The sequence below is a fragment of the Dendrobium catenatum genome, unplaced genomic scaffold, assembly GCF_001605985.2.
Source record: "Dendrobium catenatum unplaced genomic scaffold, ASM160598v2 fragScaff_scaffold_465, whole genome shotgun sequence".
Classification (NCBI taxonomy): Eukaryota; Viridiplantae; Streptophyta; class Magnoliopsida; order Asparagales; family Orchidaceae; genus Dendrobium; species Dendrobium catenatum.
Genome location: NW_021318927.1, coordinates 172313 through 194319, shown reverse-complemented (window position 1 = coordinate 194319; position 22007 = coordinate 172313).

The window sequence follows — 22007 nt, the reverse complement described above, 5'->3', positions numbered from 1 at the left end:
GTAGTCAGATGGAAATTCCCGAATTTATTCCATTTCCTTCTCAACTCCATGCTACATATAAGTAATAATGGATTGCTCCCCAAAATTGTAACTACAAGTGAGTTTTACAAAACTTGTGAGTTTTTGTATTCCAAATCAGCATTCAATTAAACTACTTCCCCATAATCTGACATTTCCAATTATTTAATGTTGTAAGAGCATTTGTTCTGTGGTTTCGACCAAGCTAAAATAATCTCATCTTTCAATCCAACAATTTCATTATTTTTACCATCATCAACATTATTCTTCGCACCTCTATCTTTTTCCACAGCAGTAACCATTCCCTCATACTTTCTAGCATAACAACATCATTCTTATCAACCTCATAAGAACTTCGGTCTTTGCCATGAGAATTTTTGCTAAACAACATAGGTGAATTCACATTTATCACACTGTTACCAAGGATTGCATTTGAATTCCCAAATCGATTAACAAAAATTTTCATGCCTGATGATGAAACTCCATTATTAGTCGATTTCACAGGCGATAGAATCTTTTCCTAATGAGGAGTAATAAATTCAACTTCTTAAGAGATACCTTTAACTTTATTTGATATATTGAAGAGCTTCTTCAGATCAACATCAGCAATTTACTTATTAATCAGTGCACTCTATGAAGATTTATGCCTTCTATCATCATTTTATTCTTCAGACCAGCAACTTGATGAGCATTACCTTCTGAACCTTGATTAAAATTTCTACTACCTACGGATACAGCCTTTGCCGCCGGATGCAGTTATGGCCGGCGTCCATCAGCTGTCATCCCTCAACACCATCTAGGAATTGAGGATTAAAAATGGGAATTTCAAAATTTGAAAACAAAAGGGAGCTTCTCTCTCTAGAAATGGGAGCTTCTTTCTATATAATTTATGGTTGATTGCAATTAACTCTATATAATTTATAATTTTTATTGAATCTTTAATGATTTAAGGAAGTTCCTATTTTTTTTAGGGGAAACCCACACAGGGGCTAACATGTTGATTAAAATACGGATTACAATGTCCTTAAAAGGGACCTTGAGTTCACTACTGCTCCAATGAGCAACAAGAAAATTAAAAGAAAATCATATGAGCTCATGTTCCCTCCTAATAAAAATTACAAAATTACATAGGAACATTCTATGAGGGTGGAAAGCAGCCAACATCCAAAAAATAGAGAGATATCCTTTGATAATTAGTAAGCATAACATGTCAACCAAAAAATAGAGGAACCTACAAAAAAACTACTAGAAGGAGCCTGCAAAATAAAAGGTTAACACAAGAGAAAATGTAGAAGCAAACATATAAACTGTAAGGAAAAATAAGATCTTTAGATTTCATGATAATGAAATCATTAACATACAATGAAAACAACTTGAATCAAATCCAATATCTAAAGGAGAAGAAGACAGATAATTAAATAATAACCAAAGGATAAAGTTTCATATACAACTAGCTCTAGCAAAATTTGAAGCCACATGTCATATTAAGAAGCAACCCAAAATTCAACAGGATATGGAGGCCTCTAGAAATATAAATACTCTCAGTCAGAACCACCAAAAAACTAGAAGAAAATCTACCAATAAGCATCAAATAAGCATGTCGACAAAACAAACAAACAAACGGAGACCTATCCAGCAAAAAAGTTTGATTAAAAACACTAATATGAAAACTGCTACATTGATCAATAAAACTAAAATGATAAATCTGAACCAAAGAATAAAAGTAAAAGAAAAAATAAACAATAAATAAATCATTAGGATCAACCCAATAGCATCTCATCTAGTAGCTAGAAAATAAGCTCCCATCACAACACCCAAAATAATAATCCTGAAAATCAAAAAACTTATTCTAGCTTAAGTGCAAAAAGTCCAAGCAAATATGAACCCAAAAGCCCATTTGACACTCAATTCTCAAGCAAGACCCAATAATCTAGACTAAATTAACACACCACCAATTACAAGGAATGAAGCTAAAGCCACAACTACACCAATCAATCTCAAAGACAATCACTGAAAAAAGAAAACCCAGGATAATAAAAAATAAAATACCTAACTAATGATGATATAAGTTAACAAAAAGTAAAAACCAACCCACTATATCGGCCCCATATAACCAATGAGAATGCCAGATCAGATGAGCATAAAGATGAAGAATGTCAAGCAATAATATTTGACAACTCCCTCTATCACCCAAAGAAACTACAGAAGAGGAATAAATGAGCCATGCGACCCAATGAAAATAATCATAGACAGAAAATCTAGACCAAACATAATGAATCTCTAGAAGTAGAAGATAACTGCCAAATTAATAGACCTAATCCAATACAGGCACACACGGTAATAGACAAACGACACAACTAGTAAAGCGAAAACCTAAACCAACAAAATTAAAAGGAAGATCTAACATAATCAAAACCAATTTTAGAATGCCTTTAACATAGGAAGGCTATTGGATATAAAAGAAATCAATCATAAATAGGAGATTATAACTAGATTAGAAAGAAAATCAGCACAAGCATTTCCTTCTTTACGAATGTTAGTCAACTTGTCATTGAAAAGATAAATTGTTGCTTAATTTCCCTAAACAAAAATTCAGAATTACAAATCTGATCCTCACTCTCTCTCTCTCTTTAAGTTAAAAAAGTATGTGTAAAGCATCAAATTTTATCCAAATGTTTATAATACATAGAGAAAGATAGAATTTCAGACCATTTAGAATAGCAGAGAGTTTTGCAAAATTAATAGAACAACAAGGTAAGGGGTTATCATAAGAAATAATAAAATCACCATTAAAACCTCTAATGACACCACCATAGCCATAAAAGATCCCTTTAATAGAGCCATCAATAATTAGTTTGAACATGTTTGGGGAGGTTTAATCCATAAAATCAACTAAGAAACACCATTGTCATAATTATCTTAAAGCACAATCCCAAAATCGTTAGCAACAAAAGAAAAACCTTTAAAATTCATAGAATTCCAAAGATTGACATCAAATAACTTACTAACTTTATAATTTTTGTTCCAAATATTTTTAACAGGATGCATAACAATGTTATTGAAAAATGAATTATTCCTAGCAATCCAAATGTACCAAAGAATAAGAGATGAAATAACATTGTTGACATGAACATTCAAGTTAGTGAACCAAAGATTAAAGATATACTTGATAGAAATCTTACCATCATATTGATGAAGATTCAAGATACCCTTGAAATGAATCCAAATCCTAAAAGCAATAGGACTAGATATCAAAATATGATGGATATTCCCCACATGGTAACAACATTGAGACTTGGAAGGCAAAATAAAACCACTTTTCATTAACATATCATCAATAGGCACATACTTATGCATAAATCTCCAAATAAACATAATAATTGTAGTAGGGATGCTTTTATGCCAAATCATGGTAAATATTTTAGAAGTAGAATGTGTAGATCTGTTATTATTCCAAGCATTCTTGATTTTAAAGATGCCACTACTAGCCATGTTGCACAACAAAAAATCATCGATAAAAGTATTTAATAGAGCTAGTATGATATGAGTATTAATGAATTTAGGAATAACTTGAACAAGTTTCATATATCTAACTTGTGTTCTCAATAAAAAAGTTAATCTTTATAGCAAAGTGTAGATTGAGTGAAGGATATAATCAATATATAATTCACCCAACCACTGATCTTACCAAAAGAAAAGATTACCACAACCAATACCACAGTTAATATAAGGCTCTGCTTCTAATTGGTTGTTATAATATATTTTCCAAACTCTAGAGTACCCCTTGTTTTAGGTACAAATGGTAGGATGTTTACAAGTGCAATATTTAGCAATCATAATCTTAGATGAAAGACTAGCTTTAGCATAAAATTAAACCATAATTTAAAAGAGAATGAATGGGCAAAATTTTCCATATCATTACACCCCAAAGCACCTTCCTCCAACACACCACAAGAATTTCTCCAAGAAGTCAATATGACTTTAGAATTATCGCTTTTACCTTTCACAAAAAAAATTATTGATCAATTTTTGAAGTTTATTACAAATAACAATAGTAGGCTGAAAGGATTGAAAGATATAAAAAGGTAAGGAACAAAGAACACTCTTAATTAACACCAATCTACCACCAAAGCTATGGAAGTTAAATTCCTATGAATTAATCCTATTATTTAAGTTCATCAAGATGAAAGTGGGAGTTTGTAAAGGTTGTTAGGCCTTATAGAATTATCCTAAGGCTAACAAAGAGGGAGGGGGGGGAGTGGTTATAAAAATTTTTATAGATTTATGAGAACCTTTTTTAGATCTTTTAGAAAATTAAAACATTAATCTTAAAATATGCAATTATTTATAGAAATAATTATCATATAGGATTTTTCAACCAAAAAATTTTAAATGCAAAAAATAAAAAATGTTGGAAAAATTAAATACAATAGAAGAACACCAAATTTTATAGTGGTTTGGTCCAACTTGACCTACATTCACTCTGTGGACACTCCTTCTCCTAGTATTACATTAAATAATCGACTCTCCTTTTGCCTCCACAGCAAATAGGAGAAGCCCTTACAAACTCTGTTCCACCAACATAGTGTGGCAGAGAACAATCTTTTTTTACACTTTCCAAGTGATGGTAGTGTACAGTTATGTCCTTTTTTCCCCTTCTGGTGAAGGCAGAGAATTGTAGCCTTTTACCCTCTCCTAGTGATGGCAGTGTACCTAAATGTCCTTTTTCACCATCCTGGTGAAGCAAAAGAATCTTGATTCTTTCTTGAGGATCTTCCTTGAAGAGAATCTAAAGAAGTTGGGTAGAAACTTGAAGAAGAAAAAGAGATCATCACTTTCGGCAACCTTGTAAATCCCTCACAACTCACCTTCACTAGATCTATCACTCTCTACTCACAAAATTTCTCCCAAACATACTCTCAATGATCCCTCTCAAGAGAAATTTGAAGCAAAAGATTACTTAGACAATTTTTAGGACTCTATATATAGAAAACACATGAAGAATCACCCAAAAACTAAAAATTTACAGAGAACCATCCTACATTCATACTATATGATATTGGATCATATGGTACAAATAGTTCAAAAAATTATGGCTTTAGTTGGTATGAATTTGGAAGAACATAGTTTCATACACTGTCAGTCATTTGTATGAATGTAGATTGTCCTATATGAATAGTTTAAAAATATATGTGTTTATTTGGTATGATCTAGGATGAACCTAATTTTGTACTTTATTAGTTATCTATATGAATGCTGATCACACTATATGAATATTTCAAAAATAAATGTGTTTGTTTGGTATGATTTAAGATGAACATAATTTTATATTTTGTCACTTGTCTATATAAATGCCGATCATACTGTATGAATAATTCAAAAATGAATGTGTTCATTTGGTATGATCTCGGATGAACCTAATTATATACTTTATCAAACATGTGTATTATTTGACAACATACAACATAAATAATTTAAAAATTCATGCCATGATTTGATTAACTATATTATGGAGGAAAACTATGTCAATAGATATCGTATAGAATGATCAGTCTTAAAAATAAGAAATTCTATTACTCTCCCTATGTGTTTATGTGCATGGTTACCCAATTATAATCACACTTACTCAGACTTAAGAAAAAAAAATAGAGATATGCATACTCTATTACATGAAATCCTATTCTACCCTATCTTGAAGTCTTTAGCAATCTACAGTAGTATATGATTTTCTTGAAATATTAGTATACATAGAAACAAATAAAAATATGTAATAGATGTTAGGAGAAATAATAAAATCATTAAAAAAAGTATTTTTTATTATAAAAAATCATAATCTCAATCTTGATTATTTAGTTGTAACAATCATAAAACTAATATTTTTTTATTATAAAAAATCATAATCTCGCATAAGGAAGAATAAAACACAAAATAAAACCCAGTATATAATAATACAATAAACGCATTGAATAAAAAAATAAAAGAAAAATAAGTCACCTTTTTGTAACATTTATAACTATAAGATAAATGTCTATTAGAACATGAAGATGATCTCCTTATCTAAATCCAATTATATTTTGATTTAAAGTTTCGAGTAAAAAAAAATTCTAAGGAAATCATAGTTCAAGGCAAATAATTTAAAATTTTCATCCATTAGATCAACATTTTAGATTAGTCAATAACAACTCATAGATAATCTAAGAGGAAAAAAGACCAACATCAATCAAAACTCTTTTTATTTTATTTTATTTTATTTTCTTAAATAACACATATTCAAACATAAAGAAAATACAACTAATCCAAAACAAAAGCAACTAAATTCAACTTCATAAACACTAAAAAAAACCACAATACATACAATAATCAATGACCAAATTAAAAACTCGATGGATCTTGATCTAGAGGAGGTTGTGGAAGACTGAACTTGGTAAAGTAGTTGTTGATGGTGGATGCTTAAGTATTATATGAATCAAACTATCCCCTAACCCAACTCATATCCTTTTTGTATCTATAGTCCTATTGGTCCAAACATATTTGAACATGATCAAATCATTGATCTAAATGTATCTTGAGGTGATAGAATCTCTAGATCAAATCTTGATAGAATTGATGCTAAGGTATATGAGTAAGAGCAGGTGTAGGTGCTGGAGCAGGTCCTTATTTATCTTCATCAAATTCATCTCTCTCATCCCCTTGTTCAAGGTGGGAAAGAAAATGAAATGAAGCATCACTAAAATAGATAGGAAAATTATTTAGGGGAACGAGATGAATAAGATTGCATTTCTTCTAAAGGATGTAGGCTATCAAGCTTCCTATGGCCACATTCTTCTTCCTTCCAGTGATAGGGAGTCTAATTCCAGTAAGGTTAATTATGTAGTCCAAAATTAATTAGGCTTCATCAAATGGAGTGTTTGACAATATATAGTATGTTACTATACTAAGCAAAAGAGTGATATTGATTTGATCACCAGCTTTGAGAATAATAGACATTCTTAAAATATTCTGGATGATTTAAATGACATTTTATAAACTTACCTTCCCGATGAGTCATTTCGTATGACCATTGACCAAACCTGATCATATAGAGAATAGGTGTTTGTCTGGTATGATTTATTAATAATGATCATACCTATCAATTGAACTCATCCACGTGAAATATGATAAGTTGATTGTAGAGATAAAAATGTGTTCGTTTGGTATAATTTTTGAACACTACCCACCCTAAATCCTAACTAAAATCTTCTTGAAGCATTTTTGCCACGTGTTCGTACAAACGAATGATTGATGACTCATATAGATGATGAGGTGTTCATATTGTATAATTATCATAGAAAGGTATTAAAATTTGTTTGCCCAACTAAGAGAAGAAATCATAAAAAAATTAAATAACTCTTACAGTACGAAAGTGGTTCATACAGTACGAATGGAATTCATTTCAGATTTGCACATGATTAACAAGACACTATTCTAAAATAAACCAAACATGACCCATTAAACAAGACCATTTAACATAAAATAAAAATAATAAAAGGATAAATCAAAGACAAAATAAAGTACCAAAAAATTAAAAACAAAATATAATCATAAAAGTAAAAGAAATCTACACAATCACATTTTATAGACTTATAATTTATCAAGCTTGAATATCAATAACACCCAATCCGATTCTTAAGAAACTGAAGGATTAAAAAACTAGTGGTTTTGTAAAGATATATACAAGTTGATTTTAGCAATATGATGTATCTCAATTTCTCCTTCAATGCAATGGTCCATAATGAAGTGATGCCTTATGTCTATATGCTTAGTCCTAAAGTGTTGGCTTGGATTCTTTGAAATGCAAATGACACTTATATTATCACAAAAAATGAAATAGTACTAATTGAAAAATCTAAATCCATAAGTTGTTTTTTTAATCAAAGAACCTGTACCACACTACTGCATAAGGCTATATATTGAGCTTCAATAGTAGAAGGAGCTACTGAATTCTTTGTTTTACTATATCAAGAAACTAAAGAGTTTCTAAAGAATTGATAAGTTTTATAAGTAAAATTTCTAACAACCCTACATCCTGCAAAATCAGAATCAAAATATCCATTAATTTTAAATGAAGTGTTTTCCTAGCATATTAAATCCCAAGGTTTTGAGATCCTAAATGATATCTCATAATTCTGTTAACAACAATCAAACAAGATTCTTTTTATCAAGTCTATTAGTAGTTAAATAAAATAATGATATAATTATCCATCTAATTTTTTTTATCAACAGATTTACCTTTAGAGTCCTTATCTAATTGAACTAAGGAACTCATGAGAGTACTTATTGGTTTAGCTTTATCAATTTCATACTTCTTAAGGATGTCCTTAATGTATTTTGAATGACTAAAAATGTACCATCCTCTTTCGACTTTATGCTAAAATCAACAAACTAACTCAAGTCTCCCATCAAACTAATTTCAAATTAATTACTCATTATTTTTTAAAAGTCATCTCAAAGTTTTTTGTTAGAGGATCCAAACAAGATTTCATAAAATTAAATTTGAATAATGAGAATGTCTTATCCTACTCTTTTTAAGAAGAGAGTGGGGTCCACACTCCCTTTAACAAAAGTTCTTTCTATTAGGAATGTGCTTAGCCTTTCATACCATGCCCTAGATGTCTACTTTAGTTCATATAATGACTCTTTTAATTTAAAAACATGATTAAAAAATTATAAATTTTTTAAACTTAGAGGTTGCTCAATATAAGCATCCTCTTTTATCAGCACATTAAGAAAGGAACCTTTAACATTCATTTGAAATAATTTAAATCCTTTGAAACAGGTAACAACTTGAAGAACCCTTAGTGTTTCAAGTCTGGTTACCGGGGAAAAAGTCTCTTTAAAATCAATTCCATCTATTTGATTGTACCAATTGCCCACCAATCTTACCTTATTTCTAACCACTACACCTAAATCAATCATCTTATTTTTGAAAACATCTTAGTTCTAACAATATATTAATTTTTTAGATATTTCTAATAATTCCCAAACATCATTTCTAATAAATTGATTCAACTCTTCTGACATAGAAAAAAATCAATAATTCATAAAAAAAATGCTTGATTTATATTAGTGGGTTCAATCATTAAAATAAATGCTGAGTGATTCACGTTTTTGCTAAGTCCATGCATAGTCCAAACAATTTCACTCGGGTCTCCTAAAATTAATTCTTTAGGATGAACTTTAGAGCATTTCAATTTTATATGTAGTGTGTTTTTTGTTCTAACCATTTCTTCAAGGTTTGCATTTTTAATTCCTTGGATAATTTCTTCAACTTCTTCTTCCAACCTAGACCCTCCAAAAATATGAAATTCATCAAAAACTACATACCAAACTCCTTTTGTTAAAAACTCTATAGGATTTGCCCACACTTGAATATGCTGAAAAAATTCACTCATCAAATTTAGGATTAAATTTTTTAAAAGAATTTTTCCATTATTATGAATGAATAATTTATATCCAATGGTATATAGGTGAGAGAGATTGGCTATCCTACCCTAAAAAATTTTGTAGGATGCCTTATTCAACTTATATCTAATGTTCACCCTATTTAAAGCATAATAGGATGTATTAAATTCCTTAGTTCAAAAATAGTTATGAAGTGAATATTTAGCCAATATGGCTCTAGCGGCTTCTATGAAAGTTCTATTATCTCTTTTAATAACCCCATTCTATTAAGGGGTCCTAAGAGCTCAAAAGTTGTGATCTATCCCTGGCTCCTTAGAAAAAATTTAAATTTTTTATTTTAAAATTTTCCACCATGGGCACTATGAATTTCAAAAATTCCAACACTTAACTTCCTCTGAATCTAAGTAGAAAAATTTCTAAACTCATTAAATGAGTCACTATTATGTGATAAGAATCTATTCCAAGTGAACCTAGAATAATCATCAATAATCGCATACCCAAAAACTTTTCCTCATAGACTTATAGTGCTAACATGTCCAAAGAGTTCCATGTGAAGGATGTCTATGGATATGCTAGTTCTAAGATCTCTAATAGAATAAAAGAAAGACTTGACTTATTTTCCTAATTGACTTGCATCACACAGGTGATCCTTAGTGATGTCTAATTTGGTTATGCCTCTAACCAATTCCTTTTGGGAAATCTTTCAAAGATTTTCATGCTTGCATGAAAAAGTCTTTTATGCTATAACCTAGATTTATTAGTAATAGTTTTTAGACAAAAAAACATTAGAAGATTTAACATAATTTAAATTAGGTATGTAAATATTATTTACCGAATCTCCATGTCACACATCAACTCCATTTTGGCTTATAATGCAACTTGTAGGCAAAATTTTATGTTAAAACCCTTATTATAAAATTAACTAATACCTAACAAGTTATATTTTAAGCCTTCTACTAATAAAATATTTTCAATAAAAAATTCTTTATGTTAGAAATCATACCTAATGCTCTCCTAGTGGAGTTATCCCTATGTGTCACTAACCACTCTCCTAGTGGAGTTATCCCTATGTGTCACTTTGCCTCCAATCCTGGCCTCCAACATTATAATTTTTTTTGCATCTCTAGTCATATATTTTGAACTTCTGCTATCCAGGTACCAAATGCTCTCACGAGGGGTTCTATGAGAGTGTTTCTTCTCTTGAACTGAATAATCAAGTTTATCATCTACTAAGCACAAATTTGTAATATCTTTTTCTATTTCTATTTCTGAAGACTCTGAAGTTGAGTCACCCTAGAAAGCTCTTTGCATTCTTTTCTTTCCCTTCCTTAAATTAGTTTTCTCCTCAAATTTCTCCTTATTAGGATTAAAAATAAGACTAGGGCACACAGCCTTTATATGTCCAAACTTTCTACATTCATAAAAAAAGTTCATTAGAAAATTTTAAATTTTTATTAAACTTAGCTTTGTTCCAATACTGTTGTCATCATTGCTTTCTCTTAAGAAAACTTTTGAATTGTTTAGTCATAAGTGTAGTATATTTTTCATCCTCTAGAATTGATTGATCATTATATGAATCATCAAGTTTCAAAGCTATATTTCTCTCGTTCGTTTTGTCACCTACATCGATCTAACTTTGCTTCACTCCTTGCTTATAAGTAATAAGTGATCCATGTAGATTGTCAACAGAATATATATTTACCTCTTTAGACTTAGTTATGACAGTTATCTTTGAATCATAAGTAGTAGGTAAATAATATAAAATTATATTAACTTTTTTTAAATTTGTAATTTCTCTATATAAAGCATGCAATGAGATAAAAATCTAAGCAAACCATATATACATATCAGAAATGGACTCATTTGGTTTCATGCAAAATAGGTCATTGGCATGTAATAAAATATTCAATCTAGATTATTTTATCTCATTTGTTCCTTCATAAGTATACAAAGTCTATCCCATATATTTTTTTCCAATTTGGCAAGTAGAAACATGCATATAATCCTCAGATTTCAAAGCATAGAAAAAACTTTTTAAACATTTTACATTTAACTATGCTAATTCTATTTCTTCTAAAGTCCATTTTGTAAGTGGTTTTTCAGTTCTAATGCCATCAAAAATTCTAGTAGGTTTATTATAACCTTCTTATACTAATATCTATTTGTATCATCAAGTGTTTGTAGAAAAGTAGACATGTGAGTTTTATAAAAATCAAAAAGAATGTTTTTGATTAAAGGTGGTCTAGTGATCGAATATCCTTCATAAGTATTATGGTTTTAAAAATTTGCCATGATCATTTTCAAAAAGTATTTAAAACCTAAATTTTTGAAATTATCTCTGATACCACTTGAGAGTTCGTGTAGGTTGTTAAGCCTTATAGAATTGTGCTAAAGCTAACCAAGAGGGAGGGGGGGGTTGAATTGGTAATAAAAAATTTCTTGGATTTTTTAAAACCTTTTTAGATCTTTTAGAAAATTAAAATACTAATCCTGAAATAGGCAGTTATTTATAGAAATGATTATCACTGAGTATTCTTCAATCACAAAATTTTAAATACAAAAAATAAAAAATATGGGATATATTAAATACAATAAAAGAACACTAAATTTTATAGTGGCTCGATCCAACTTGGCTTACATCCACTCCCTAGAGACTCCTTCTCTAGGTATTGCACAAAACCGTAGTGACTCTCATTTTTCCCACACAGTAAGGTGGAGAAGCCCTTACAAACTCTCTTCCACTAACCTGATGCGGCAAAGAACTATTGCCTTTTACACTATCTAAGTGATGTTAGTATACCATCATATCCTTTTTCACCCTCATGATGAAGGCAGAGAACCATAGCTTTTTACACTCTCCTAGTGATGGAAGTGTACCTTAATATCTTTTTTCACTCTCCTAGTCATGATAGAAAACCTTAATGTAATCTTGATGATCTTCTCCAAGAGCCTCCAAAGAAGTTATGTAAAAACTTAAAGGAAAAAAAGAGATCCTCACTTTGGGTAACCTTGTGAATTCCTCACAACTTCCCTTCACTAGTTTCTCACTCTCCAATCATAAAATTTCTCCCAAACACACTGTTAATGGTCCTTCTCAAGAGAAATTTGAAGCAAAGGATTCCTTAGATAGTTTTTAAGACTCTCTATATTGAAAACACATGAAGAACTATAAAAAAAACTAAAATTTTCAAGAGAGTCATACTAATTTATGCTATACGATCATGGATTTTTAGTTTAAATAGTTTAAAAAATCATGGCTTCATTTAGTACAAAATTTGACAAATTTAGTTTTGTACACTATCAATCATATGTACGAATGCAAGTCATATTGTATGAACAGTGCAAAAATAAATGTGTTCGTTTTGTACGATTTGGGATGAACCTAATTTCATACACTGTTAGTCATCTGTATGAATTTATATCGTGTTATATGAACATTTCAAAAATAAATGTGTCAATTTGGTATGAACATAGTTTCTTACACTGTTAGTTGTTTGTATGAATGCATATCATACTGTACAAACAGTTCAAAAATAATTGTGTTCGTTTGGTACAATCTAGGATGAACATAATTTCTTACTCTATCAGTTGTCTGTATGAACGCAGATAATACTGTCCAAATAGTTCAAAAATGAAGGTGTTCATTAAGTACAACTTGGGACAAACTTAATTTCACACTCTATCAATTATTTGTATGAATGCAGATCATACTGTACTAATAGTTCAAAAATAAATGTGTTTATTTGATACGATATGGGATGAACCTAATTATCTACTTTATCACTCGTTTGTATGACTTAACATTGTATAGTACAATCAGTTAAAAAATCTAATCCAATATTTGATTAATTGCATTCTTGAGGAAAATAATATCAAATCATATTATACAATTAGATATCATACAATACGATCAATCTTAAAAATAATAAATTTTATCACTCTTTCCCCTATATGTGTGTGCACGGTTACCTAATTATAATAACACTTAGTTAGACATAAAAAATTGAAATAGAGATATACAGACTCTACTACATGAAATCCTATTCTACACTGTCTTGAAGTCTTCAGCAATCTAGAGTACTACATGATTTCTTTAAAATGCTAGTACACACAAAAATAAATATAAATATCTAATATATGCTAGGAGAAATAATAAAATTAGAATAATAATATTTTGTTATCATCAAAAATCATAATTTTAATCTTGATTCCTGAGTTGCAACAGAAAGATCTCTTCTACCTCTTAAAATAGGAACGCCTAAGTAATTTAAGGTTAGAAAACTTTGTAAAAAACAAGAAAAACCCTTAATAGAATTAATGCAATCATCAAGAATATTTTTAGAGGGGATAAAACAACACTTATTTTTATTAAGATTTAAAACACTAAATTATTCAAAATTGTTTAAAAAATGGATAAGGACACTAACAATATTTGCAAAACCATTAGAAAAAATGACAACATCATCAATAAACCATAACTAGGAGATAAGCATGCCACCATGAGTTCTATAGTAAAGGTTAGGGTGTTTAAAATAAAGGTGGGGAAGACCTCTGGAATGATATTCAGCTGCAATGATGAACAAAGCAGGGAAGATAAGATTCCCTTGTCTGATGCCATTAGAAAATTTAAAGAAACCAATGCTTTTTTCCATTAACAATAATAGGAAAGTAAGAACCTTCAATACAATTTTTAATTAAAGTAATAAAGTGTAAAACTAAAAATCATTAAAATGTGATATAAAAATTTCCAAATTATGTTATTATCATAAGCTTTAACAATATTTAACTTTAAAATATGATTTCCACCTCCTACTTTGTGGTTTAGATCATGAACAAGCTCTTGAACCAACAATATGTTATCATAAATAGTTCTACCTTTGACAAAGCCCGTTTGATAAGGAGAAATTATTTTAGAAAGAAATGGGGACAATCATACCATCAAGATTTTTGAAATCAATTTACTAAAGAAGGAACATAGTAATAAGATGAAAGTCATCGCAATTATTAACATCCACCTTTTTTGCGATAAGCATAATAAATCATCATAGTAGCAAACAAATCATCACAAAGAATATTCCAAGTTTTTTTAAAATTAGAAGTAAAACAATCAGGCCCAGCCACAGAATCAACATTCATAGCAAAATAAATCCTTTAGACTTCCTCCAAATAAGGAAACATAGCAAGAATACTATTATGGACCACGTTGATGATGCAATGAATAAGCTCAATGTGGTTAACAGGAAGAGGTTCAAAATTTTTATTAAACCTGTTAGAAAAGTGCTCCACAATTGACTTAGTATTGTCCTCCTCATCCTAAATCGAGGACCCATCATGAAGATCTATTTTGTGAATAAAAATCTAAGCTCTATTTTTCTTCACCAAAGAATGAATATACTTAGTATTATTATAACTTTCAATCAGATGTTTTGAAGCACATTTTTTTCCAGTAAATGTCTTCTTGCTATTGCAGTTTGAACATGAAATTCTTAGCATGTTTAAAATTTATACAATTAGCATCAGAAGGATTAGTTTGGCAATTACTCTCATAAGAAATGACTTTCTCCTCAACAATTAAAATATTTGTAAAAAGATTATTGAAAACATTTCTATTCCACAAGTTAAATTTTTATTTAAGTCTTTTGAGTTTGAGCTATAATCTAGTCCTACCAACAACATTATTATCAGGATGTAGAGGAGCCTCCAAATTTTCTTTTACCAAATTATTGAAAGAGTTGTCAAACAACCACATATTTTGAAATCTTAAAGTAGGAATATAGTTATGTTGCCTTGAATTAATACCAATAAGTAGGGGATAATGATCAAAGCAAGTTTTACTTAAATGATCAATAATGGGTTCTAACTAGAGTTAAGCTAGAAATCATTAAAAAGCACATGATCTAACCATTTCCACAAATTTCCATGATTCCAAGTAAAAGTATTAACATTGAAACCAATGTTAACCAAATTACACTCTATCATCAAGCTATTAACATCTTCCAGAGATTGGAAAATTGGATTAGAGCCACCAAGCCTTTTAGAAGGGCTAGAAAAAGTATTAAAATCACCACCAACTAACCAAGGAGAGTTAATTAAACTACTAATAGAAGAAAGCTGATTTGACACAACCTTTTTAATAAAATAGGAGGAAGAAGCATAGATAAGGGAGGCATAGAACTGAAACTGCATAAACGCAATTTTATAGTGCAAAACTTGTGAGAGATTAGCAATAACATCAATGGAAACCAGGTTTTTCCAAAAAAAATCCATAATTTGTTAGACACTTTTACCATACTATGATTAAAACCAAGAGCTCTAGCCATTTAACCTAGCTTAGTAATAGAAATAAGACGTTCAAGTAAAGTAAGGAAAAAACATTATGAATATGACATAAATGTTTTACCCTAATTCTCAATGACGAGCAACCAATACCCCAAATATTCCAAATAATACTCTTAAGAAGTTTGAGAATGGGTACTTCCAGGAGATTGCACATTCAAGTTTTTTATTTTATTATTTTTCTTGCTTTTTGGTTGTAGTGAAATCATGCTTATCATTAGCGAAATTGTTAGTAGCATTAGTAATATCACTTGCATCATGATTAATAGAAGAAGAAACCTTATTACTTATATTGTTATCATCCTCATGGCCTGATGCTCTCTCGGTCGGATCAGTGCCATTATTTTGATGAATAATGCAATTTCCCTGGCTACTAGCATGCCTGATGAACTTGTCCTCCATAAATTCTACTTATTCAAAACTCCCTTTTGAACCATTATCCTGATCATTGAGTAAAGTATGAAATGAATTATTATTAGCATAATTATGATTAATTATAATATAAAAAAAGTCAAATAAAATTTTGTCAGTCACATGACACATAAGAAGTAGTTGACTTGGAATTTTATCTAAAAGTAATTGCCACCATTTTGCCAATCCACATTTTAAATACATTAGAAACATGATTATTAGATTCTAGTAAAACCTAAGGAGGGTCATTAAACCCTCCCATAACCATTAAGATTTTTATCAGCCTCATTCTTACTATCTGGTCTAGAATAGTCAATCTCTATAAGAAGCACATGGTCCTTATTCACCAAAAATTGAGGATGATTAGGAGGTTTGTCCTAGGAAGTATTTTCCTCCACTAATGCTTCCTTCACTAGTTCTTATGAGATTTTTGATCCACTAATATATTTATCCCCATAGAAACTTTGTTTGTACAATTATTATAATGTAAATGAGGGTGTAAAATAAAGCATTTTGAATTACAGTGGCCATGAATCTTACAATGGTTATAGAAGTTAGGCAAATTTTTAAATTCAAATTTTTGTGATAGACATTAACCTCTGACCCAATATAAATTTCATTAAGAAGTTTCTTTTAAATATCTAATTCAACCAAATCATGGGCGGAAGATATAAATGCAGTCACTTGGTCCTTCTATAAAGGTCTACCAAAGTTGGAATGTAACATAAACATAGTTTAATAGTTAAAAAAATGAAGCATTAGACTAGGAAAATAAATCTATAAATGAGTTATTAGAGATTATTTTCTCACATCAAAATTAGGAGTCCACTTTAGTAAATGCATTTGATAACCAATAATATAGTAAGTTCTTCTGGAAAAAATGTGATTGTAGTCTAAATCATTAGAGAGTTGAATTGCAACATGGTGTTGGTTCATCAAGCCAACAGAAAAACTTCCAGAAAGTTATAGGTTGAGAAAGAACCTCCTAATCACATCAAGTTTAGGTCTATGTTAAACAAATTTTCCAACCAAAGTAAAATCAAAGGGGGAAGCTAAATGAGAAACCACTTTATCATCAAACATCAAAGACAACAAGCCTTTAAAGAAAGTGTGAACCAAATCTAACTTAGTAGATGAAGAAGAAGAATCAATGAAAAAAATGTCTTTAAAATAGCAAGATTTACCAGGAGCTATCAAAGAGAACCAATGGTTCAATGATGATGGGGCGTCATCACCCAAATCCCACAGAAAATTGGGATATCAAAAAAATTCCATGAAAATTAAGAAACAACGAGAAAAAAACACAATCCATAAAAATCAACATGAAGAAAATCCACAATTAGTTGGATGGAGGCGCCAACATGGAAACTCTAGAATAGCCATATTTTCACCTAGGAGCTAGGGGTGAGTTCTATTTAAGGAAGTTCCTATATCAATTATGCAGATAATATTAGGATTTGTTAATTGACATGACAAATTAACTCTAATTGTATTAAATTTTAAAACATTAATCAATGATGACTCATAGATAAAACTCTAAAATATTAAGCTCATTAAAGCCTTTCTATTATTAATGGTGAATTTTCAAAATAAGTGCATCTATAATTTGGAAAATTCATGATAGACATTCCAGAGAAAGGATTTTTATGAAATAAATGGTTAACGAATCCTTAAAAAAATATGTAGCAATCCACAAAAGAAAATACCTAAATGGTATATAGATTCATTATTATTTCAATTTGAATTTCAAGGTTAAAATCTGACCTAGAGATTTAAATTTACAGGTAAGGCTTGAATTAGATTGAAACTACCTTGAATATTTTTTGACATATATCTAACATGTCCAAAAACCATCCATGTTAGTTTGAGCACTATTGTATTTAATTATACTAAAAGATTTCATAAATATAGTGAAATTATTTGCAAAATTTCTTTTTATTCCCTTAGAATTAGGTCTCAAAACTATAAGGCTTTTATAATACTCCTCTTGTGGAATCCATAGAGACCTTAAAAATCAAAAATTGCTTAAATGGCTGATGAGTTTTGTTTTTTCAAAGTTAGAAACAATTATTATAATTAAACTCTCTTAGATTTACTCAATTGTCCATACTTTAACACATGACTTAGCCTGGTTGGCCGCTTAAAATAGTGGGCATGCCTGTCAGATAACTTGAATTAATCCCAATCATTCAATCAAACACAAAATGACTAGAATAACCCTACTCAAAATAGTAGGATGAAGTATAAGATCTGATCCATCATAATGAGTGTCATTCTTTGAGTTTAAATTAGTTAAATGGCTCTGATTTTTTCTTCGGTCTCTCATAACTGAATTCAATAATAGCCACATTATGGTTTGATCTAGGGAATCTAATGGATAGAACTTATTCAATTTTGATCTCATAAGATAATTTGAGCATGAACTTCCAATCCAATAGCTAAATAACTATGGGTTCATTTCACACTTAACCAAACTTAGTTAAAAGTGTTCTCAGGATTATTAATTACCTCAGTATAATGCCCAATTAATGGTATAATAAGTGTTAATAACGTGTTATTTTATTTATTATAACTTTAGTGAATTTTTTTAGTTATATTGTATAGGAAAAATATAAAAAGGGCACAAAATTGTAAGTCTCAGCTAGCACCATGATATCGAATAAATCACCACTACAGTGATATCAAAGGCATTGCTGAAACCCCACAACATTGACATTACAATGTCAACTTCTTTGTTGGATAGTGGCATGAAAATGGTTAGCTTCATTGGGCCATTCTTTCTATCTTCTAGTGCATTCATATCACAATTTATCATGCCTCTGTGATAAAATTTTCATTCGAGCACCGCAACATTCAAAAGTTAGTAGTGACACAACATAGCAGTTGTAACTTCTAAAGGACATGACCTGTCAGTTAAATGATGCAACTGTTCACTAAGTTACTTATATACATCAGAAGGCAACGTGGAGGAGCCAAAATAGTAGCACAATGTCATTAGTTCATCTATTAGTTGTAGTGGCTTTGACCTTTTAAGCACCTTAGTGCAATTTACCTACTTTATGTTTTCCTATAAATAATCATTATGTTATGTTTATAGGAGAGACCATTCACTTGTTTAATTTTAGTACATTTAAGGGTGACAACCAAGAGAATTTAGTGAAGTAGTTGATATAATCATTAGAGTGTTTAGTCCTTATTTATTTGACACCTCCATACATTGAGGAGGGAGTGTATAGAAGATACATTTACCCATACTAGGGATATCATTCTCTTATATCTTTATTCTTTTATGATTTTAATTTAGTTAAGTTTGCTTATTTTTTATTCTATTTTGGGCTAATTCTCTTATTTTGAATTGATGGTATAGAGAACATATTAATTACTAATGAAAATTCTTATGCTCTAAAGTTAAAAGATGTTGTTAATATTATGCCCATCTTTATTTAATACCTATAGTGATCATATTCATAATTAAAATCTAGTGTGATGTATAGCCTCGATGGAGGAATGAAAAATTATTAAGGATTATTAAAATAGTATATTTTTATACCTATATATATGATGGAAAATATGCTAGGTTCTTAAGGAAACGAAATCATTACAGGAGGTCAGAAAATATACTTTTCACCGCTATAAGCTAAATAGAGATCTTGGGATGCATATGTTTTAAATTATATTACAAATAAGAATTTCATTAGGAAATATATGCAATTTACATTCATCGGTACAAAACACTTTATTTACATATTGTGTTCATTATTTAAGTATTTTTATTCAGTGATTGAATCTACATAATAAATAATATTATTTTAGTAGGATAAATTTGCAATTAGAGTCAATAGTAATAGTTGATTGCTAAAAAACATACTTCTTCAAGGGTTTGACATACCAATTTATTATTTTATTACTTGATTTAGCGTGCTTACTTGAGTATACTAAGTAGGGTTTATTATTTTTATCAAAGAAAATCTAAGATATGTTTAGGGGAGATTGAGCCTTAAGCTTTTTTATAATTTAAAATTACACTCTGCCATTTCATGGGAAGTTTTTCATCTTTTATAATATTGTAACTATATTGATGATTTAATTGCATTGTTACACTTATATTCTTTATTTTATGTGTTGTTTGTTTATTATTGAATTAGTTGTTGTCTAAAAATTCTATTTTGTGATAATATTTAAAGTTATAATCTAAATATTAGTGCATTTTATTATCTATATATAATATTCAGTGCCACAGTGCTTTTTGATTGAGTGCTGTATTGCTCAATCATTTAATTCAAAAGTGTGCACCTCCCAAAAGTTATAAGTACATTACATGATTATAACTTTAAGTATTAAAATTAGGTAAGTGTTGAGGCATAATTATTAAGTATCAAGGCATTATCTAGCAACATAATTGAATCACATATAGTGCCACAGCGGTTCACTGACTTATGCATCACAACATTGACACGTGTAAAATGCTGTGGTGGTGGCCCATCCCAAATTGACGCTTTAATTTCCAAAAGAAAATGTCGTTGTGCCACATGGCATAAACCCCTACAGTGCTTATCGGGTGAACATTTTGTTATTTTGTTTTTTTCATTGAGATCTACAACCCATATCTTACAGCATTGATATGCTTCATCATGTTATAAGTAGGGGAATAATTTTATCATTTCATTCAAGACCTTCCATTTCCTTCAAACAGGTATATTTTCTTTAAAATCTTCTATAAAAGAATGTCTCCTAGAACGTTTGGTAAAAATAGATCTTTTGCCTCTTTAAATATGTTCAAATTTAGTTTTATGGATGTTGAATGTCGATTTCCTAACTCACTTGTGAGTGAATAGTTGATTCCATAATGAGGTATTTAGATTCCAAGTCCATGCATTATGTAAATTGTAGTAAGTAGAGGTTGGGAGTGATCTTGTGATGAACCATATGCTACCATTATTAATGTTGATCATGAGTTTTTTTGTAAATGGAAAAAAGGCATTTGGTAATATATGTTAATTTGGGGTAAGAGAGTTACATTTTGTTATGTAGCCATCAAAAAGGTTAACAAACTTAGAGTCTTTGAATTTGGCGAGCACAATGCCTTCATTCGTAAACCTATAATTCTTGATGAGAAATTGAATTTTTTAGGTAGACCTAATAGTGGAGAATGTTGGAAGAATAAAGATAATATAATTATCAATTTTCCTGCCACCTTTATGAAACTAATGTCTAAAGCTTGGCATTATTTGATTTCTACCTTTTTGTTGCCTAATTGTAATATAAGTGAAGTCACTTATGACTAGTTTGAATTATTAAGTTCAAAAGTATTTTCTATTAATGTTTGGAAACTTATTTTTATCTCTTATGTACATCATTAGGGGTACTACATATATTGGGTTAGGTAACCCTTCTCTTATTTATGTTTTATGTGTAGTAGCTGGTGTTAAGAGGGAATAGAATGAAGAAAAATTATTCCCTATTCAAGCATTCACAAAAAAAAAAAAGATTTTGAGTTTTAAGCAAGCAAGAAAAAATGAGGAGGAAGGTGATTTTAAAGAGCTTAGATATATGGTAGAATTGGAAGCCACAATAATAGTAGGAGTGCTAGAGCTCCAAAAATATTAGGAGAGCAAGAGGCTAACCAAAGGGAAAAATTGAAAGAGGTGAGTCACTTTTGTGAGGCAACTAAGGATTGGGAATTTGAGATGAAAATGAAAATGGCATATAGCAAGGACCCACATGAGTAATATTATAGATGTACTTCAAATTTGAATGATGCACTTATTTGTATGTGTTGAGTCTAGTAATTAGGTTGTTAA